Source organism: Epinephelus fuscoguttatus, linkage group LG9 (genome assembly GCF_011397635.1).
Source record: "Epinephelus fuscoguttatus linkage group LG9, E.fuscoguttatus.final_Chr_v1".
NCBI classification, from domain to species: Eukaryota; Metazoa; Chordata; class Actinopteri; order Perciformes; family Serranidae; genus Epinephelus; species Epinephelus fuscoguttatus.
This window is the reverse complement of record NC_064760.1, coordinates 34,620,685-34,637,638: the sequence shown is the minus strand read 5'-3', so window position 1 is coordinate 34,637,638 and position 16,954 is coordinate 34,620,685. Positions and strand designations below refer to the sequence as shown.

The 16,954-nt window shown below is 40.6% G+C and overlaps 3 non-coding genes across 3 annotated transcripts; all 3 read right to left on the bottom strand.

Annotated features, from left to right (window-relative positions):
• Positions 1-9,643: 9,643 nt before the first annotated feature.
• trnas-uga (transfer RNA serine (anticodon UGA)) lies at positions 9,644-9,725 on the bottom strand. The gene has a single exon. It is a non-coding gene; the product is annotated as a tRNA-Ser (tRNA).
• Positions 9,726-9,994: 269 nt separating this feature from the next.
• Positions 9,995-10,076, bottom strand: trnal-uag (transfer RNA leucine (anticodon UAG)). Its single transcript has one exon. It is a non-coding gene; the product is annotated as a tRNA-Leu (tRNA).
• Positions 10,077-13,238: 3,162 nt separating this feature from the next.
• trnal-uag (transfer RNA leucine (anticodon UAG)) lies at positions 13,239-13,320 on the bottom strand. Its single transcript has one exon. It is a non-coding gene; the product is annotated as a tRNA-Leu (tRNA).
• Positions 13,321-16,954: the final 3,634 nt, after the last annotated feature.

Below are 16,954 nucleotides of genomic sequence, written 5' to 3'. Positions count from 1 at the left end.
GCGTGTGGAGCTATCCACTGAGAGATACTTTACATGTGCTGCAGTGATGCAGCGTTGCTCCGCCTCCAGGAGTCCTGTCTCAAACCTCAGAAGGAACATGGATCAAACTGATAATCACAGCTTTTGTGACCTATTCATCTTTTTTACAACTTTTTAGAATGTTGTACTGCACAATGAACGATACCAGCAAATTCCTGTTTCTATTCTAGCTCTGCAGTACAGTCTTATTTTACCAATGGACACTCCAAATATTAACACCAAGGCTCCCATATACACTGTACAAAACTTTAAACACAACACTTTGGTTTTTGCTGCCACAGATTTTGCGCCCACTCCTCTTCAATGGTCGTGCGAAGTTGCTGGATATTGGAAGGAATTAGGAGATGCTGTCATACACACCAATCTGGGCATACCAAACATGCTCAATGGGTGCCATGTCTGGTAAGTATGTAGGCCATGCAAGCACTGGGATGTTTCCACGCTTGCGGAATTGTGTACAGATCCTTGCACCGTGGAGCAGTGCAAGATGAAGACAGATGAATGGCATGACAATGGGTCTTAGGTTTTCATTATGGTATCTTTGTGCTGTCAAACTGCCAGTAAGAAAATGCACCTGTGTTTGTTGTCTGCAGCTTATGCCAGCCCATACATAACCCAACTGCCACAGTGGAGCGCTTTGTTCAACATCGGCATTAGCAAACCACTCACCACACGACGGCATTCACGTTGTCTGCTATCTGACCTGTAGAGTGTTAACTGGGATTCATCTGTGAAGAGAACAGTTCTCCAAAGTGCCAGATGCCATTGAAAGTGGGCAGTTGCAATGCCAAACAGCTGTCTGAGACCCTGAGACTGACTCTTTGGCTGTACAAACCAACTGTTGCATCAGCTGTCCAGGCTGCTGGCCTCAGACAATCTTGCAGGTGAAGGCGCAGGATGTGAAGTTCCTGAGCTTGTGTGCATGCTCCCACAAAATTTGTGACATCTGTGGCAAAACTGCACATTGTAAAGTGGCCTTTTATTGTGACCAGCCCAGGGCACACTTTTGTAGTGAGGTGAGGTGAGGTGAGGTGAGGTAAGATGAGGTGAGGTGAGGTAAGGTGAGGTAAGGTAAACTTAAATGTCCCTGAGGGGAGTATCACACACTGTCAGAGGTAAATAATGGACATTAGTGGTCACTGCTGGATAAGATAAGCGATAGCAGATGAGACAAAGGACAATCTTTAACACTTAGTGCTGCATTTAGGGAGGCAAAACCTCCGCCCTGATGGAAGTATCCGAAACTCGTCATGGAGCGGATGCTGAGAGTCTAAGACAACTGACCAAGCTTTAGATGTGACCCTCTCTTCATACAGATGCTTCAGGTTATTTAGAGTAACACCAATTATCTTGCAACATTTTCATGACAGTCCTATCTACATCAAAACTCTTCAGCTTCCTTAAAATAGTTTAATAAATCAGAAATTAACTTGGAATACAATGCCCACATTCAATCATAAATGGTCAGTTCAAAGCACCTTGTGGATTTTGATATATAGAAATGAACCTTGACAGTTTTTTTTACAGTGAATTATGACAAAAAAATGTGTCACCAAAATATTTATGTTTACAGTAATAAAACTGATTGCTTTGCAACTTGCTTGTACAACTCATCAGAACCTACTTCAGTATACAGTTCATTAAATGCAGTAATTACAAACTGTAATAAATAAATAATAATTTATAATTAGATAAAAAAAAAGATTAATGGCCATCAATTGATTACCTAGTGCAGCAATAAAGCTTTAAAAAAAAAAGTAAAATTAGTAAATGAAAGGAGCTGTATATGACATTCAGAGCAAATATATGATTCAGAGTCGGATTCAGGTTGTCTGCACACAATTCTCAACATGCATGTGACTGAGCCGGCAGGTAGCAGCTAACAGTGCTAACAGTGCAAACAATGCTCACACTGGCAACAGTGCTGAAAGAGCTAGCAGCATTAACCTGGGGGAGAACCTGAAGGAAAGGGTGGCAGTTCTGTGAGGATGCTGTGGGTCGGGACGGAGGCTCAGATTGCAACACACACAGAGGAAGCGTGACTTTATCCTCTGCTCAGGATGCCATTACCTCACTACATCTCTACATCGCAAATAACTGTCTGCTGCTGCCCTCAATGTAATTTAAGGAAAAAGCTTTGAATGCTTTTGAGGTTGTTGGTGAATTTAAGACTTCAGTGATGAGCCACCCACCCTGCTAAACAAGTCACCCACAGCTTTTAGTCAAAAAGTAATGGTATGATGGATACGAAGGGTTATGGTCAAGGTCACAATATACTTAAAGCTGCACTTCAAAACTGACTGAATGTGGGAGATAACTTGAATTTCAAAGGTTTAGAAGTCTCACTTGCATTATGTAGAAACCTTTAAATCAGATGCCTGTGCAGAGCACTCCGTCTAAAATGTTGCCTTGTAAATGGCAGGTGGGTAAGACATGCTGGAAGGGCAGGTTTCTGGACACTGTACAGACTGCCTCTGCATCCAACAAAATGCCTGTCAGATTATACAACATCCAAACCCCCCCTCATGTATCCCACTTTTGAAATCAGGGGCGGCATATATTTTCCAAAAGGCTAGATGATGCAAGATTTGAACTTCCCTTTCTTAAACTCTCTTTTTCACTCTTTTCACAACAACTTCCGTAACTTAGTATAGCAATACCATGAATTCCAATGAGAAGAGGCCAAAAATACTCTCTTTTTGCCACCTTCGAGTGTGGCTATTCATAACACATTTGAATGAAACTTCATACAAGCTAGTTTCTTTAGAGAATCATCAAGATATCAGTTGGTCTGTTTCTAGGAGTGCTGCCATCTCTATCACAATGTGAGTACAGTAGGTATTGACAATGTACTTAAAGGCACCTTGTGGATTTTTTGGCCAATAGTAGTGATATAGGGCAATGTTTCTGAGCAGGTCCGTCTTTTATTTGTAGCACATGAACGCATGCAAGGGCCCACATGTGTGCACAAGCAAATAGTCATTGTATATACAGTCCTGCTGACAGTTTTAAGCTGTTTGCCCAGTCTTACTATATCTTACTATATCTTAATATATATTGATGAAAACTCTGTCTGTGTGTGTCTGTTCCACGTTTTTCTCCTCACTGACTTGGTCAATCCATGTGAAATTTGGCACAGTGGTAGAGGGTCATGGGAGGATGCGAATGAAGCAATATTACATCAATTGGCCAAAGGGGGGCGCTATAGCAACTGATTGAAATTGCAAACTTTGAATGGGCATATCTCATACCCCGTATGTCGTAGAGACATGAAACAGAGATGCCTCTCCTCATGAGGAACAACTTTGCATCAAGAACCCATAATTTCCGGTTATATAGATTTTCCGCCATTTTGAATTATTTATTTATTTATTTATTTATTTATTTATTTATTTATTTATTTATTTATTTATTTTTTAAATACTTCAAATTGATCTCTTCCTAGGAAGTTTGACCAAAATGCATGAAACTCGGTGAACATAATCTAGGGACCAATATCTAAAGTTCCCTCTTGGCAAAAGTTGGAAAACTTACTAAAACTGAGCTTCTATAAGGCAATGAATATTGCGGAGGGTGTGGTTCATCACATAAAGGTGGATAACATCTCAAGGGTTTCACCCATCACCACGCAACTTTGTAGGCATATGACCACACATAATCTGAGGGGACCCCTCCATTATTGACCCCATCAAACAAAATGGGGGCGCTAGAGAGCTAATTTCTTATCAAGGCCTACCCACAAAATCGATTTTTACTAAACTTGGTAGATGTGTAGAATAGGACGCCTCAAAGTGAATGGAGAAATTTAACTCTAATTGGCAACTGGGTGGCGCTATAACAACAGAAGAGCGCTTAAAAATGGCTAAAATGTGACCGATTGCTGTGGCTCCCCCTGTGGCCCAATGTTTGTTTTTTCTTCTCATTTTTGGTATGAGTATGGTATGCTGTACTCTATGGGTATGGATGAGTAGATGGCTCTTGGCGATAATGTGCAAAGAAACATATCAATACACAGCAAAGGCACAGCAGAAGAGTGCTAGCTAGCAATCAGCTTTGTTGATGGCTATGAGGAAGAAAATAAATTCATCACATTTTTTAGACCTCAACAAATACACACAATGTATTTTAGAGAGTAACATTGAATGTAGATATTATTGTGATTGTTTCCAAGAAAACTCAACAGGATCTCTTTAATATATGCCTCAGAATTAGATGCATATGTGCATGTGACAAATTAACTTTAACTTTATTACTTATCCGAAGGAAATTAAGCTTGCAGGCAGGCGTTAAAGGGATAGTTTGCATCTTTCGAAGTGGGGTTTTATGCGATAGTCATAATCAATGTACTACCTAAATTAGATGTCAGCCAGCATGGCCCCAGTTTGGAGAAGCAGACTGGAGTCCGGCATGAAAGCTAAGTAATGCATTGCTGGGGGGGTCAGCAACAACAGTATGTTAGCAACCTAAAAAATCGACACCAGTTTAAGTGTACACCATATTTAGAATATTTTAAATAATATTTTAATTAAGAAAAATAGTCATTTATCATCGTTGAACACAGGAGTTGCTGGTCTGCCGCTGCTTCGGTCTGTTAGCTTGTTTGTGTTACTGTTTGATTTTGGTCTTTAGAGAGGTTAGTTCGGATTCACCAGAGTCACACAATAACACAAACTAACTAACTGATCAAGGCAGCAGTAGACCAGCAGCTCCTGTGTTCAGCGAGCTAAAATTACTGTTCATATCAATGGAGTGTGGTGACTTATCTTCCGTGTCAGCACTCCTGCCTTTTCTCTAAACAGGGGGTATGCCATGAGACATCTGCTGTAGGTAACACACGCTGACTCTATACAACCCCACTTCAAAAACTATCCCTTTAATACTATCCCTATAAGTTACAGTAGTACATATATGTCGATGACAACAACAATCGATAATCAAGGACATAAAAGCAATAATATAAAATATGGTACATATGAACAAAAACAAAAATTGAAAATAAAAAAAAATACACAATTTAACAAAATATATTAATCAAAATGGTACAGTCTTTAAACCAGGATTTACTCTGCATCAGTGAATGGTGTGATCATCAGACCTCTCTGCATCAGACAAGCAAGTGCCACAATGCTATAAAGAGAGTTGTTGCTAACTACTCCGGGAATCAACACATTAATATTTTTCCTAATAGTGTGAAAAATGAGCCAGTTTGAGAAATGAAGTCATCAGGGGATTTGAAAAGTCACTAAATCTAGCAACAAAGTGACCAAGTTGACAGGAGTGTCTTCCTGCCTGGAGACGATTTCCCCCCAGCAACCATACCCAACAGCAGAATTTAATTTGAGCAAATAGGGCGAATACAAACAAAACACACACACACACATACACACACACACACACACACACACACACACACACACAGGCTGTTAGCAGTGAATGCTGGGTAGCCTCTGCTGAATGGTGATGGCAGGTCATTCTCTCCTTGGACTCCAGACAAAACCTTTTCCCGGGATACAAACATCCATTATCACCTGTGTGTCCCTGGTGGCAAGTGGCAGGTAAGGAGAGAACACAAGAAAGTAACACAGTAACACACTCACACAGACAGTCACACAATACGCTGGGTCACACACATATTGTGTATGGTATCGGCATACACACACACAGTAAGAGCTTGTTTTTAACTCATTAGCACACACAAGCAGACCCGCTCAGCTAACACAAGCAGAGCATCTACTTTAAAGGCACATCCATCTCTAAGTGTTAACTGCCTTGATAGCTTTACCTTCAAAAGCCAGTGTTTTAACTAATGCACACCGAGAGAGCATTTCAGGCAGTACTTTACTTTGATAAAACTTTTTTTTGTCTTTTCAAATACTTATTTCTGTATTACTCCATGGACAATAATCCTCAAACATTAGATGCCTCTGAGGTGTGTATTCAGCGTCCCTATTCAGGAGTTGAGATATAATTGGAAAAGGAATTTCTTGAGTGTGTTTGGTTAAGCCTCTGTCAAAGATGGAAAAAATAAGTCCACTTTGTGGTGTGTTGTTTCGTTGCATGACTAAACTCTTAAATCCTCTATCTGCACACAGAAATAGAAATGGTAACCTGGTCAGTGTTACTGCCTTGGTCCAATAAATTAGCAAAACAGAAAGTTATGCCAGGTACACACTACACATATTGGCCTGATCATAGCCCGATGCAGCATCGGCTCAGATCTTGAAAGACAACGAGTGTCGTGTGCAATAATCCATTGTTTTATTTTGTGTAGTGTGTCATAGTAGACAACAACCCATGCCACGTCTAGGATGCCTTGCAATATCCTGACACAGTCTTTTTCATGTTTGATTTTCTTTTTGTCGTTCATGACTGCTCCGGTCACAGCCGTCCCTTTGACCAATAGAAACACAGAGTGATCTGTTGCTGTGGACAAGTGTATGTCAACAACACTGCAGCCTTTTTGATATTTCCTGTAGGGATGTTACCACAACATCTGGTTACTCCAGCTTCCTCCCACAGTCCAAAGACATGCAGGTTAGGTTAATTGGTGACTCTAAATTGTCTGTAGGTGTGAATGTGAGTGTGAATGGTTGTCTGTTTCTATATGTCAGCCCTGTGATAGTCTGGCGACCTGTCCAGGGTGTATCCTGCCTCTCGCCCAATGTCAGCTGGGAAAGGCTCCAGCCCCCAGTGACCCCCAACAGGATAAGCAGTTATGGACAATTAATGAATGAATGTTAACACAACAGGGTAAAATGGGAAAAATGATGGCATGAAACAGCACTTAGGCAGCCTGGTGAGTACTGCCATTAGCATCAAGCTAGCAAAAAATGTTAATTTTTCATAATGAAAGTAAAAAGTAAAGTAATGAAATAAAAGATGTGTGGTGGGGCTTTTACTTACCACAACTGCAGAGGGTACCAGCTTCATAGAAACAGACTCCATTAGAAATGAGCCATTATTTATATAATTCTCTCTATAATTCATCATTTCAACTCAGCACTTCCTGTATCTGTTCAAAATTTAAAGCCCATCACAATTTCAGTTGAGAGAATTCAATAACCATTTCAGCTGGGACGTGAACTGCCATAGTGACTGAAATAATAGTAATAGTAATAAAGGTAGGACATCACACACACATCATGAAAAACAACCAGGGATGATTAGTTGTTGAACATCGTGTCTGTCATCTTTGTTGGCCAAGTCACAGCAAGATTTTATGACTCCACAATCACCTAATCTGACATAGTGACCGTCGTAACAGACAAATATGTTGTGTTGTGTGAACCCAGCATTAGCTAAAGATCCGAATAGATCTGTCAGTAACAAAAAAGAAAATACAAAGAGGCAGCAGAAAATTAGTTGCAGGTATACCATAACATTTTAATTCATAGTTCTCACAAAATAATCTCTAATTCTGCTCTTGTTTGATTAAAAACAGACCATGTGTGTTTGAGATGTGGTGCGAAAAGGATGGGTGAAAAAAGATGAGAGTAGATTGATTGCACTCTCCATGGAAAAAAAAATCTATATCGCTGCTCAGTAGGATAACAGAATCCACCACATATACATATACTATCCCTTTCACCTCTGTCTGCACATGTTGTACCATGACATCTATGTGGTAATTAATCAAAACCACCCCCCCCCTGTATCTGCAGGCAGACCTGACACCTATTACCGCGTAATTACTAAGCTCCCATTAACATCTGTTAATGTCACAGCGTACAATATTTGTTCAAACGAGACCATCGTGTTTAATCTTTGCTCATACATGCCCGTCATCGTAAAGCTGTCACACGTACAACATGTACCGTGACCTTGAGACAAAGTCAACTCTGACAGTGCATTAATAAATGTAAAAATAAGAGTAGCTTCAAAGGGAAAATCACTTCTGTTCAATTTAAATCAGTCCTGTCCCCAGCAGCATGAATATAATTTTTAGCCTATGTACAAATACTTGCAATTGCTCTTCAGAGTAATGCTCCACCTGCGCTGCAACAGTTTGTCTGCTATACCTTCTGACACTGACCTCACAAAATAAAAGATTTTCCAGTGTAGTAACTTCCCTGCCTCAGCCAACCACACACACACAAACTGCTACTGTGGCCAGCTGAGTTATTAGAGGTGCTATTTTGTTTTCTTGTGATACCATAACCCACTCTGGAAAGCAAAGACTGCCATTTTCTATGCTAAATATATTTTACACTCCACTTGCTCTCAATTTGGTTCACCGGTTCGTAGTTTGTAATATATTCAGCCTGCATCGTGTAAAAGACACCACTGTTTAAAGAGTGATCAGAAACACAAACTTTGGGAAAGATTCAGATACACCATTGTCATTTTCTATCCAGTCTAGTGATTCAGTAAATCTAACACTACAGTAATAACTTCCCATTTCTATTAGTTTTTTGAAGCTATTTTAAATTGTGTCCTTAGTCTAAATCATTTCGTAGACGGCTGATTTTTTGGCAGCACTCGCTGTTTGGATGACCATATTGCTCCTTGAGCTTGAACTTGTGAAAGAAAGCAGAACAAATACAAAATGCAATCAAACAGTGTAATGGGATGTGTAACAATGATAGGACAAAGACTTAAATGGACTGGAAATACTGGAGGGTAAAAGTTCAACCGAGAAAGGGAAACTTTTTTTCTTTCTTTTTGCATCCCCAAAGAACAATGTGTGTTAACAGTTTAAATTTGGAGGACTCCATTACCCAGAAATCCTTCAGGATGCCCCCAGAGAATTAACAATAAAGGTTCACTGCCCTGTGATGATTGAAAAAGCAAAGCATATTGCACTGCTGGCCACCCTCTGAACCATGATGTTGTCTGATGTTGTGGCTAAATGTGCAACAGGTCCCACATGTTTCCTGCAATGCTTCAGCAGATTTCCCTTGTTTTTTTCTTGCCTTGCATTACCTCTGTGTCAGGACTGTGTGCTGTGGAGCTCTCCGAGGTGCTGATCCTGCTGCTGGGAGCAGTGTGGGAGCTTTCCAGCGTGCTCTCTTTCTCCTCTGCCCAGAGCAGTGGGAAGGCTTCCATCAGAGGGAACCTCCAGCCAATAACGTCCTTAACCTGTTTTCTAACATTTATATACACACTCCCTCTTAGTGTTTTCTGTTTGCTGAAGCTTGAATCTCCTTTCACGTGTGAGTACCAAGCGGCAACCTCAGGCTCTGAAAACTGAAGCCAATGAAGAAGTGCCATAAGAGAGTCAATCCCCATAGTTATGCATAACTAGAGCATTGCAGCTTTGAGTGACAGACTGTCTGTGAGGCAACACCACAGTCTGTGAGTCAGATCCACCTCTCGTTCCTCCACAGCTCCACCCTCTGGCTCCTAATGTGGTCACAAATGTGGTCGCTCCAAAAATCCAAGATTATGACCAAAAAATGACAAACTCAAGGCTTCAAAATAGTAGCTCACAAACACATGCGTGACGTCAGGGTGACTACATTCATTAATTTTATACAGTCTATGGTGAGTACCCGAGAAAAGTAAATCTTTGTTAACTTTATCCTTATACAAGTATTTACAAGTCGGCTAACAGTGTTAGTTATACTAATAAGAGTTGTTCTAACAGATATCTTTCCTCGTCAAATGGCAGTGGTGGGATTTGAACCCATGCCTCCTGAGAGACTGGAGCTCAAATCCAGCACCTTAGACTACTTGGCCACACTACCGGCAAGCTGTAAAGTCACTTAGGTTAGATCTTGGAAAAGAAATATGGTGACTATGGTCAAGGTCACTTGTTTTTTTACAGTCCAAACCATGATCTTTTTCTAAAGCTAATCAAGTAGTTTTGGTTCCTGAATCTGACTATCGCAGTTTCACGAGTCATCAGTTCCCATGTGTGTATGTATGCACATATAACTTAGTGGGAGATTAACAAAGATGATCAGTTGGATTGTCAACATTTTTCTTCCAATGTTGACAGCAAAGCCTGATATAATGGCAGTGGTGGGATTTGAACCCACACCTCCACAGAGACTGGAGCCTAAATCCAGCGCCTTAGACCACTCGGCCACACTACCTCGTTTTCAACAGTGCTCCTACTCTGCTCTGCAACTACTAATCATAATAGTCAACTGTCAATAATTATTGTTCAGACAATAGAAATGTGCCTCTAAATACCTTCCACCAATCAGTCTTGAGAGCAACAATCAACAGTTGACTTTGCTTGGATGACAAGTGCTTTTAGCTAGTCAAGTCGAGTCGATCAAATTGCCATGTGTCCTTTTGGTAACAGAGGTTGCACACAAGTTTACTTAGCCTGACACCCTTAGTTAGCTAATGAGCTAAGATGTGTTCTAACAGATATGTTAGATGATACTGGAAAGTCACTTAGGTTAGGTCTAGGAAAAGAAACATGGTGACTATGGTCAAGGTCACTTGGTTTTACACAGTCCATAACACCAGCCTCCTGGGGAAAGTCCTGTGTTTGTTTGACCCATCCATCACCCGACCTGCCTTTTTAGGCGGATTTTTGCTCTTTGTGCTACTTCCGTCTTTACTCCCATTGGTGCATTGGTCACATGATCAGAGAAATATGAAAGGTGGTGCATTATTTTTATAGGTACACGTATGAACAGTTCATGAGAACAGCCTGCTCAGTTATGTTTATTGTTTTCTGCACTGTAGATTGATGGTGTGAGGGTACTTATTAGAAAGCCTCATTGGCTGTAGTATTTTTTGTTGTGCCAAGAAAATAAAAATCCTCAATGGTTTCTTCAGTCTCCTGTCTTTCTCTGCACATACTTCTGATGAGTCATAAGTGACAATTGAAAGGTATCACTTCTGTATAAGTAATACATTGTTTTGTTTTGTTTTTTTAAGGAAAATCCTACATAGTATACATTTAAAAGGTACTCTTTCTGTAGTTTTCTTATAAGCAAACAAAATTGAGCATAGCATTAGTTCAGGCAGGACACAATGTCAAGCTCAGCTCACGTCCCAGCTATATCAGCTGATCTCAAACAGCCAATCAACAGATGGAGCAGCTGAGTCAGCTCATTCAGGCTGCCCTATTTAAACTGCTCTGGCCTGCCTACTGTTGCTGCTTCCTCTGCAAGCTGCTTTGCAACCTGCCTCCACCCCAGCTCCTCCTTTTAATGCTGTGTCTGAGTCATCAATGTCATTTCTGTTTGTCATTGATGCTACTCTGTTCTGTTCCCGGGGGGTCTTTGCTGCTGCTCTCCCTGCCTTAGGCTTTCCATGTAGGCGCATGGAAGGGCAGGGAGGTTTGCTGTTTCTGCCTCAGGCTTTCCTTTTTTGCATGTGGAAGGGTGAAGAGGTGTGCTCTCTCCACCTTTGGCTTTCCACACAGGTGTGTGGAAGGGCAGGAAGGTTTGCTCTCTCTGCCTTAGGCTTTATATAATACTTAGGCTTTAAATGTAATACTGCAAATGGAAATAAAGTTTTCTTCAACGAAAGTGTTCTTGACTGAAATTATATTGACATTCATGGTTTCTCACCAAAATGCATTGCGTGTGTATTGAATGGAACTCCTTCCTCAGAAAACATTTGCAAAGCAGATTTTTTAAAATACTTTAAACCTGCATTGGTTACATACATTTGCTAGTTTGAAGTCTTCTTCTTTCGTACCTTTGCTGACTCATTGTTTTGTTTTTTGGTGTGCTTCTGCCACCAACATGAGCATGAAAACCATATTGACGCATGTGCACAAGATAAGCAAACAGGGGTCCATTCATAAAAACACTGCTCCATAGTGCTACTAGTGTTTCATCACGAGTAGGTGTACCACTGGTCATACTCATATAGCATGCTCACATCAAATGACAAACACACCAAAACAGCACAAACATCACTGAATAGCTAATAGAGTGCCAATGATATCTATATGGTGAATTTCATGTTTTTAAAATCCTTAAGTTTTGTTCTTGTCAAAATGCATATATTGTGGTTTTAAATGTGTTTTGGAGATTAGTGTTATTTCTTTTACATAACATACAGTTGTCTAAATGAAGTCTATACATTGTGACAGTAACAGATGTTCACATGAGTTTAATAATTAAAAAGTAAGAGGTGTCAAGTGGGTGGCAACAGAAGTGCTATGTCTACCTGTAGATATCTTGGCAAGCACATAATGTGTGTGTGTATATATCTGAGTGTGTGTATTTGTGTGTATAATTGAGTGTGTGTGTTTGTGTTAGCTAAATGATTCATTAGCACCATGACAATCTGGACAATTGGTTTCGCTGTCGGAGAGCAGGGGATTTGACACAGAGTGTCACACACGCAAATATGCACTTGAATACGAGTACGCCCAATCTCCCACACACACACCCTCACACCCTCACACACACACAGACACACACACGCACACACACACACACACTGATGCATACAAATAGGTGGACAAACATCCAGGAGCCCAAACATGAGGGTACGCACAAACAAATGCGTAGACTGACCATTGGTTTGACAGTTTCTCTCTCACACACACACACACACACATAAACACATCCACTCAGAGGCAGTTAAGAGTGAGCAGGTGGAGGCAGAGGCCACATGCGTCTGGCTGGGTGACTGATGAGTTTTTGTGTGACTCAGACACAGTGACATGTCCTCTGAACCTCAGCCGATGGTGTATGACTAACCTGTGGAAATGTGTGTACAGTATGTGTGTGTGTGTGTGTCTTAAATGACTAAGGCAGTGACAAACCCATCAGTGTGTGTGTGTGTGTGTGTGTGTGTGAGTGTGTGTGTGTGTGTCTGACAGGGCAGGGTGATGGTATTATACATGAATGAGACAGAAAGGAGGTGTCTGTGTGTGTGTGTGTGTGTGTGTGTGTGTGTGTGTACTTGTCATGCATAAAAACCTGTTTGTTAACATTATGCTGAAGCCTTCGTGAGAGCATCATTGAAATCCAACAGCAGAAGCCCACACTGGCTGCCTTGGTGGATGATGTCATACCATTCATAAACTGAGCAAGAACACTTGTGTTTTTAGTTGTGCTGAGCATGACTGTAGATGGCAGGTGGGCAAAATAAACTACAAACATACTTATCTTCACCCAAACCATGATCTTTTTCTAAAGCTAGCCAAGTAATTTATAGCAGTTTCACAAGTCATCAGCTCCCATGTGTATAACTTAATGGGAGATTAACAAAGATGATCAGTTGGATTGTTGACATTTTTCTTCCAATCATGTTGAAAGCAAATCCCCAAAGGATGGCAGTGGTGGGATTCAAACCCACGCCTCAACAGAGACTGGAGCCTAAATCCAGCGCCTTAGACCACTCGGCCACACTACCTTACTTTCAACAGTGCTCCTACTCTGCTCTGCAACTACTAATCATAATAGTCAACCGTCAGTGATTATTGTTCAGACAACAGAAATGTGCCTCTAAATACCTTCCACCAGTCAGTCTTAAGAGCAACAGTCAACAGTTGACTTGCACAGTGAAATAAATTAGATACTGTAATTACCTTTTTGTTTTCCACTTCAAAAGGAATACGTATTACACATTTCAATATAGACACTTGATTGCTCAGTCATATCAAACCATGGAAATGTGAGTGAGTATGGACGGAAATGGTCGAGTCAGCACGAAATCAACCAACTTGCCATGTGTCCTTTTGGTAACAGAGACTGCACACAAGTTTACCAAGTCTAACACCCTTAGTTAGCTAATAAGCTAATAGCTAAGACACACTCCAACAGATATCTTTCATTGTCACATGGCCCACGCCTTCTTAGAGACTGGAGCCTAAATCCAGCGCCTTAGACCATGAAGGCAACTAGGCAGGGTAAGTTGACATGTTTTTTTGTTTTTTTTTTTTTTTGTGATCAAATGTTTTTATTTACAATTTCTGTTTATAAGCAGTGGCATCAACAATTATGTCAAACAAACTTTATACACATACTTCCCGCCCCCCACCCTACCCACCTTCGGACCTGAACACTTTGATGACAATATACATAGCACGGATTGGACAAGGATAGCTGAAACAAGGTGTATCAATTAAAATTCATCTTTCAAGTCTGGCTTTAATTTGATCTGCTGCCATATGTCAAAATCATAAGCCATTATGATGTTTCCATTTAGCTGCTTGTGAGCGCCAACTTTAACGACCCCAAATGAATATGTTGCAGAGGAGTGCTGACTGATTTAAAACCATACCATGCTAAAGATCCAACTTCAAATTGCACAGAGCCAAATAGCAAAATAGAAAAAGTTAACTACAAACCTACTTGTAATAAACCAAACTATGACCATTTCCTAAACCTAATTAAGTATTTTTGGTGCCTAAACCGAACCAAACTCCCCAACCATTTCACCATGTAGGATATGTACCTTTTTTCTGAAGCATTATAATGGTAGTGGTAACACTGATAATGGTCATTTAATGGGCTGATAAGATTTAAAATAGGTGCATTACTGACTACCGTTCATCAGGGATCCAGATGACTCACATCAGTTGTAATGTTGCTCTGCCTGCTGGATGTGTCAATAGATAATTGTTTGCAGACACCATAAATAACTTTATAAGGCAGTAGTATGACAGAGCAATGTGTTTATAAGCTTTAGCTTTTAGTTGTAGAGTTTTACTGTCTCCACACGGGTCAGAAAATATATTCTTGCAAAAGGTATAATTTCAACATTTTCCATCTACACGGTGTGTGGGTGTATAGCACCTTGGTGCAATAATATTTTATTCCTGTCTGTGTCATAACCATTAGTAGCATTATTGTTGGAAAAACTTAATCAATTCCACACCTGCTATGCAGAAATGGAATTGATTAAGGAATTTAATCTAGACCTGCATAACAGCTGTTATGCAGGTTTGTGCAGGTGTAGCTTAAATATTTGCCAGCAGAACAAGTTTCTTGTCTCACATATATTAACCATTACTGTGTGAGATTCAAACCCAGAGCAGCAGCGTACATATGAAGTTACTTGTTTTAATTTGTATTGTGGTGCCCTGGATAAGCATGGTGTGTACACATTTTCCTCATCAGAGCACTGAAGAGCATTATCTGGTTTCCAACATGTTTATTTACAAGAAAAAGGGGTTAAACTGTTCAGAAAACAACTATACAATTGAAGCACATGTAAACTTTGTTATAAATAGTAAAAAAGAAGGTGTTATATATATTTCTTTAACATTCATGACTTGTATCTATGTTTGTCTATACCAACACCACTAATAATAAAAAAAAAAAACAACTACCCAGCTACTGAGTGAAAACTGCATCACCCTAACAAGTGTCTGTCAGGTTAGGAATGACAGCTTATAGAAAGCTGATGGTTGCATGGCAACTTATTGTAACTTGTGCTGTTAGCTTAATTTGCTAATTTTGTTGAACGACATGCAACTGTTTTTTAACCTTTGTGACCCTCAATTACATGCTGGCTCCCTAAATTGGCATTTTGTCATCAAAACTTTAATAACCCCTGCTCTAAACATGTCTCATTACCATGTGTCTAACATGTGTTTCCACTACCTGTTTCCAGTCCGTAACATGGGCACTGTACAACTTTTTGGTTTTATTATTAACATAAAAATATCCCACATGCAGTCCTCATTAAAACAAACCGCTTCAACCACACAGAAACCAAACAACACATTCAACCATAGTCTTATTATCCTCTGCCTTCTCTTGTTATTTTGCCGAACAGCCCACGATTAAAAATGACCCACTATTAAAAATTGAAAATGCTCTGCAAACCTTGACTTCAGCCTGCAAAGAAAAGACGGATAATGAAACCGTAATTACATGATGTGAGTCATATGAATCATCCTTTTACCATTATTGCAAACATTAAGCTGCAGTGCCTGTGTTCACAATAATGACAGTTTGATTTTAAATTTAACTGGGGCAGAAATACACATAGGATGAATGTAGTAATAATGAGTTAGGGTCTGCATATTGTGCTACTGCCATCACCACCCTGACCAGGAGAAGTGATGTATCACAGGTGAACTATGGATGAACTGAAAACACAATGGTGACATGGGTAATACAGTTACCGTGTAAAAGTCTACAGTTACCGTGTAAAAGTCTATTCACAGTGACGCATATAAACCTTCTTTATAGAAAGAGATATTAATGAGGAAGGCCTTCTATTACATGATTACAGTGAGCTTTAGAAACACTGCCACATACAGTGACCATGAGGAGCATCACAAACGCCATCACCAACGCCATCACCAGTGTATGTAAGTGTGTGTAAACACAGAGATACAGATAGTTGTAACAAGGTCTTAACAAAAGGGAACACTCAAAGGCCAATTAAACATACAAAGGCAGGCTTTATGTAACCCAGGTTACCAGGCCTTATTAACAGTCCAGGCCACCTCAAAGACAGCTGTGCGCAACAAGCAACGGTTTGACAGGAGAGTCGTTGAGTCCACTCTGGAGACAGGAGATCGTGTCCTTGTGAGGAGCGTTCGGATAAGAGGGAAACACAAGTTGGCCGACAAATGGGAACCAGACGTGCACGTGGTGGTCAAATGTGCTGGTGACCTACCTGTGTATACTGTCAAGCCAGAGGGAAAGGATGGACCGCTTCGCACCTTACACCGTGACCTTTTGCTGCCGTGTGGATTCTTACCTGTTGCTGAGCCTGAACAACCTCCGAAGCAGACCATCAGTAGACCTAGAACAAGGAGACAGTCGAGAATGGAAGTCACAGCCGAGTCTGAGGTGGGAGATGACAATTCAGAGTCAGAAGACATCGACTACCACTACTGCTTACCTGGAGAGACACTGGACACTGACTTCATCAAGACACGACTTTTAACCCGGCCAGAGACGACACCTGCAAGGGAGAGACACCTTGGAGAGACAAAACAACCAATCCAGACTTCAGTTGGTAGACTTCCTGCTCCTGTTGACCTGGAAGGAAAGAGAGAGACATTGAGCATGGAGGAACAGGACAG